This window comes from Lissotriton helveticus, chromosome 2_1 (genome assembly GCF_964261635.1).
Source record: "Lissotriton helveticus chromosome 2_1, aLisHel1.1, whole genome shotgun sequence".
NCBI lineage: Eukaryota > Metazoa > Chordata > Amphibia > Caudata > Salamandridae > Lissotriton > Lissotriton helveticus.
In genome coordinates this window covers 835,247,626-835,254,409 of record NC_136059.1, presented here as the reverse complement: position 1 = coordinate 835,254,409, position 6,784 = coordinate 835,247,626, and positions in this window count along the sequence as shown.

Below are 6,784 nucleotides of genomic sequence, written 5' to 3'. Positions count from 1 at the left end.
TCTTAATGATTCGCAATATGTTGAGACTGGACGAGACAACGGAGGAAATATGCTTGTTAAAGTCCAGTCATCAATGATTACGCCCAGATGTTTTGCTTTTTGGACCGGGGTGGGGAGAGTTCTTAACTCTTTAGGCAAGCAAGCTGGGTTCCAAAACTGAAGTTTATTGCCAAAAAGAATGACCATGTTTTTTTCCGACTTAAGTTTAAGGCAATGTTTACCCATCCATTTACTGAGTGCTCTCATAAAATTGTGAAATTTAGAGATGGTAGCATCCTATTGTTTGAAACCTACACGACAATCTGTGTGTCGTCGGTATTTGAAGTGGGAAAGAACCCAAAGGATCTAATCAGGGCAGAGATTTCAACCACGTAGATATTAAAAAGTAGGGGACTCAGGGAAGATCCCTGAGGAACCTCACAGTGGAGGGAGAAGCATTTAGATGTCAAATTCTCCATCATAACTGACTGCTCCCTGTCAGATAAAAAGGAACAAAGTAGGTCAAGCGCTTTGCCGGTAATGCCCATTTTTTTTGCCGATTAACGAGAGTGGCATGATCGACTGTGTCGAACACCCCCAACAAGTCAAGGAGGACAAGAGCTGCAGAACCTCCTTTATCGAGAATGGTTCTGAGTTAATCCGTAGTTTTTTATTAAGGCTGTTTCTGTGCTATGTTCGGCCCTAAAACTGATTTGGGCGGGGTGCAATAATTGATTGTCTTGAATAAACTGAGTCAGTTGTAGATTGATGAGTCCCTCCACTTTCTTTGCTGGAACAGGCAGTCTAGAGATAGGACGATAGTTAGCTGGTTTATTGGGGACTAAATTCAGATGCTTGAGGAGTGGAAAGATGGACGCCTTTTTCCATAGTTTTGGAAATATTCCAAAACTGAACATCCCACTGAAGATGTTGGTGAGATACGAGGTGATGAGGATAGGAATCATTTTGAATATTGAGGATGGACAGGGATCAAGTGGTGACCCTGACTTGGTGGACTTGATTAGGTTAAGAACTTCTGTATCAGTGACATAAGAGAATTGGCTGAGTTTAGGTTGAGGATTTTTAAGCGGAGAGTTTCAATCGGAAGTGGAAGCCTGTGCTATAGTGAAGCTATTGATGGGATCAACACTTTTAGAGCATGTAAACTGATTGTAAATATGTTCCACTTTATCCAAAAAGTAGGAAGCTATTTTCTCGCAGAAGGAATGACTAATATTGTTGCTTCTGTTACTGTTTTCGGGAGAATTGGAGTGTTTGTTTATAACCTGGAAGAGTTCTCTGGTGGAATTCTTGGATGTCTCAATTTGTTCAGCATTGCACTGGGCCTGGTTAGGCAGAGCCCAGGGTCAGTCAGTCAGTTAGTTACCACCAGTACCATTCAGCAAAAAGTTGTGGGGTGCCGAGGGCACAGGATAACTTTCCAACACATTGGCTTTCCATCCTTGAGTGCTCCAATACCAACATACTTCACAGATTTGTTAAAACCAGAACAGGCTCACCCATTAGTCAATGTTCAGACACCTGTCGAGTTATCGCATTACTGCTGAATGTTATCCCCATGCACATGTTTTTGTAATTTGTGCTGATCACATGAGCATGACACTCCTAGCACTACCCTGAACAAACTTCCTCACATGTCCCTGATGAAAGGGGCATAACTGAACATCTAATGATCCTTCTGCATATGCATCTTTTAGAAATGAACAGTGGGTTTGGCTGACTTATGACCTGTAAAAGAGTTGGCAGGCTAAGATAATACAACATGCTAAACAAAGCTGTGCGACAAGGCACATACTCACACCCTGTTTGACTTTCAACTGCCCATCCAGGTCAGGGAAGATCACTGCTAGGATGCGGAGCATGTGGTGGTACAGGGTTCGTCCCCCACCCCTCTTGCCTGGAAGTGACAGGCACAGCTGGACTTAAGCGATCTTCTTGGTCCAGCCACGAAGGTCTTGCCACCTCTTGTGGCAATGAACGATGCGCTGAGTATCCAACCCCAACCTGCGCACCTTCCAGGTGATGATCCTTCACATCGGGTCAGACACTTGTACACATAGGTCATGGTCATATTGGCAACAATGTCTAAGGGGTAGGCATATTGCATTATGTGCAGTTCTCCAGTGTTCAATGATGACTCCGTCCCATGAGAACAGTGATAAAATGTTTACCCCAATACATACACTTCTATAGCAGTGTACCTGCCCAGACTGGTAAACTTACAAAAAACACAATTTAGATGCTTGCCGGTGAGATTCCTAATGATAGTAGTGAATGGTAATTGCACATGTCCAATGAAAATGCAATGTAATCCTCACTCACCTGCTCCTCTGGTGTGCCATACATTTGGCTGTACAGTGGCAGCACTGTATCCAGCAGGGCCTGGTTCTCCTCCGTAAAACGTGGGACCCTTTATTACTATACGTGCTATAGTAGCTCCCAGAGGATGTGGTAACATCAGCAGAGAGATGGGGAGGTGCAGGAATGATGCAGGTAGTGCAGGCAAGTGAATTCTCTAGGGAACAGACAAACTTATATCTAAACAGCTGAGGCAGTCTTATATTCATGCATCAAAGTGATTGTGTTGATCCCATTTTCTGAATCTGTCCAATGCATTACCATGCTTGCAGACAACACACCTACCGTGACGTTCAAACACTCATCTTCGGACCGCGAGTGACTTTGATACATTGGTGATGGTAGGTTACCAAGTCGGTTTCCATGCGATAAGGATACAAACTGAAACACGTGTGTGCCACCATAACAACTTGTAGCCAATGACTGTGTCAGAATCGGTTTGGATTTGCCTACGTCTTATGAAATCTCACCCCCGTCTGTCACCATAACACCTTTCAGCCAATAGCGGTGTCTGAATCCGTTTGGATGCGGCTACCACATCCTTTGAAATTCAACGCGTCTGTCATGATAACAACTTGCAGCCAATGGCTGTGTCCGAATCGGTTCGGATGCGGCTATTGCATGCTTTCAATAATATGTCGACAGTGCAGACACTTCTGTGATTTTTGTATTTGGAGCAATACATGTGCGGAGGCAGATATTTCAAGATGAAATTGACCTTTATATTAATCACTCACACTCCCATGAGGAGCTAACTTTGAGGGACGTATGCCACACTGAATTTGTGGCTAATACCAACATGATTCATAAGTTCACCATTTACCCTCCTAGGCTTGATCACAGTGCCAATGACTATGGGGATGCAGAAGTCCATTATTTACATATTCACTGCATTTGGTGACTGGGTGACCCAGTGTGTCATCAGTGTGATTTCTGACTATAAATGTTTTGTGTGTAATTCATGGTTAAAGCATTTACCTTTGAATGAGTAGACCATGACATTATGCTGCCAAAACAGATAGCGTTTGTTGTGTGATTTACCAGTGTATCTTTGTGTCCCAGACTCAAGTGTATGAATGGATCATATATGCAACTCCTACATAGATAATGGTTTGTGTATGTAATTGTATGTGTGATGCAGACAACATGACAATGTCCACTCTGTGACAGTAGTGTGCATTATTTTCAAAATTGGGCGCTTTATGTTTATGGTGTTCCAAATATCTGGTATTTCTTGATCCTTCTGTGAGTACATTTTAGACATGTAATTGTTCTCACCAATCTATACCTCAACATATTTGGTGGGGAGCTGTTAAGTATGTGATGCTTGATTAACATGAACAGTGACAGACTCTAATAAATTTGTCACTATACCACTCAAATTGCTGTGTGACATACCGTGGTAACAGATCTGGCAAGGGTCATAATGCTGTGATAGCTATCTAAGATCAACCATATTCAATTAAACATGTATTATAAATGTTCTATAATATAATTTGTGCCTATATTTCGTGTTCTGTTTGGAGCAATGCATGTTTTTTGCATATTTGTAACTGCCAGCAATTGTGTTAACACTCTTCACATAGGTGTCGCAGACGCCCACCAGTATACAGACGATAGAGGAAGCTGACACAATTCGCAAATACCGTTTTACCAGGCCAATAATTGAAAAGTTGGCTAAGCAGTTGACCCCACATTTGATGCCTGGTCCACATATCCGACTGCGCTGACCCCCAAAGTGAAGGTTATGGCTACCTTACATTTCTTTGCCACTGGTTCCTTCCAGTATACTGTGGCAACATGTGGTGGAATTTCACACGCGATGTTCAGCCATGTCCTGCGAGATTTGTTGGAGGCACTGCTCCATCACGAAAACCATCACTCATTCGGAGGAGGGAACCTCCACTTGCGTTTAAACGGCAGAGAGAAATTCTCCAGTGAGAGTACGTCCTCCCTAATTAAACATATAATCACAAAGTTACCCGACCATATATTGAGATAACAGTCGACAACCCTGGGGAAATGTTTGATGAAGTGACCTAGATTTTACCCACTGGGTTGTGGGAAAGGACAACAATCCTTTTTGTTTTATTTACCCCCATACACCCTAGTGGTGTCATGCTTCATCATCTGGTCACCATTTCCCCTAAAAGTCAGGGTGGGCTCAACCGTATCTCAGGGTGCACTTTTGAAATCTGGCAGGGCGTCTAAATAGATTAAAATTCCTCAGGCTGTTCCCGGTATCCCTTTATTCTTGTTGAAGCCTGTGTCCTCACCAAATCCATCAGGCTGTAACATAGTATAACATTAAACTGTTGTGGAAATCCATGGCACACTCTACCTTCTGACCAGATTTTTTTATTAAAAATGTGTGTTCATTTTTTTCATGTGTCATGAGACCATAGTTTGTGCTAATGCACCAGGTTGTACCTGGAGAATAAAACTGTGTTCCACATTGAGGTGTGCCTTGTCTGTTACCCCACAACTCCAAACATTTTTATGGACTAAAATGGACCATGATGATTTGGTTTGCTAACAATGAATGTTGATTGTGCTAGTAAATGGAGATAGTTTTGTATACAAAACACTTCCATTTAATCTGTACCATGTACTATGGGTAGTGTGATAACCTTGTTGTGTCTATCTATAATGCTGTGTCAATGTACATTTGCTCACAAGGACTTAGTTTACTTTTTTGAAGTGATTTATTACCAATGTTAACAGTATCATCTTTGTAATTTTGTGGGTCATTACAATATGTACATTTGGTATTCTAAGTCACAACATGAGCAAGTACTTTTTTTAAATTAATTTATTTTTGTGCATGAAGTTAGGAGATTTTTCCACACAATGGTGGTGTGCTCACAACAAAAAATAAATGAAAGTGCAGGTAGGAGTTGGTAGTGTTTGTAGATGAAGTCTTCAAAAGTAAGTCCATAGTTATTTGAGTTTGAAGTCCACCTTAGACTCTGCATCTAATGTGGCATGGTTCAATGATAGTCAACAGAGTGAACGCTTGACACACAATGGAGGATATCAAGGGCAGATTGTCACTTCCTGAGGTTGATGCATAGCCATCTGTCTCTCAGGGATTCTTCTTTGGATGACCCTTTCCACGTTCGGCGGGAGACCCTCAGGTGCAGGTTGCTCGCTGCCAACAGAGTCCACATCCCTCGCTGTGGCTTGTGCTGATGATGATGCACCGGATGTTGTGGGCACACAGGGAGGTGGGGACATGTTAGCATTCTGGCAGAGGCTGGTGACAATGTCCCTGTGCACCGCAGGCATATCATCAATTTATCTCATGAACATGTCCAGTTTTTCATTTTTTGGCTGCCTGATGCTCTCGGTGGAGAAGCGTGGCTCAGTGGTTAGAGGCGGCAGACCCGGAAGCTGAGATCGACCGTGGACCAGGGTTCGATTCCCCGCCTCGGCGGGTCTCGGGCCCAAAATTCCAAGGACTCGACAATTCTCGCTCTGGTGCCTACTCAACTCACGGGGTCACACTCTGCGACTCTGGGCAATAGCTTCCTTAATCTCCACTTCGGCCCCTCGCGGCGGGATGCCTGGCTTTCACCTTGTGGACACCCTGCCGGGGTTTCTCACAGGGGAATACCAGGACGGGTTCCCTAAGCAAGCGCCGGGACGCTTACGGGCAGCTGTGCGCTTTACAAGTCCAACACATTTACATTTACATTTACATTTGATGCTGTTCAATGGTCCTGAGGATCCCGACGACCTGGCCAAAATCCCCGTGGCTAACTTAGTCAGGGATAATGATCCGTGAGAGGTTTCGGTGCTCCTCATCGGCAGTACCAGCTGCATGATGGCCAAGGTCTCTACATCCCCTCCCACCACCCCTAGCCACCTTAGCGGGACCAGTTGTTGGTGGCCCAGTCAACACTGAGCCTCCTTCCCCATTGCCAGGGGAGTTGTTATCATGCAACTCCAGAGTGCCCTATGTGGCCTTTTGCTCCACACACCAGTCCCCAATGTCATCTATCTTGCCAGTACATATCCACTCATTGTCAGCAGAGTTCCATGGGTGCTGTTTGGGATGGTTGGGAGAGTGAGTGTTTGCCCTGACTCCATCACCCATCAGGCTCTGTCCTCCACACACCTTCCCACCCATCCCAACTAGCTTCTCTGGGACTCTGCTTTGCTGACCATGAGTGGCAATGTACTTGCAAAATGTTTGACACTGGGTACTGGTGATTTCCACAACTCCCAAAAGGACCTTGCGGTGTAAACACCAGTCCCATCTTGACACTGGTGCATGGTGTTGAGTTTGACGCCAACTCCCATCAAGGCCCTGTGCTCCAAACACTGTGCATCAGTGTCAGCCATCTTGCTAGTATACTTCCGACCACTGTCAGGTAGCCATAGGCCCAGATGAAGTGGTTGTACTGGGTGGGAGGAGGAGTGT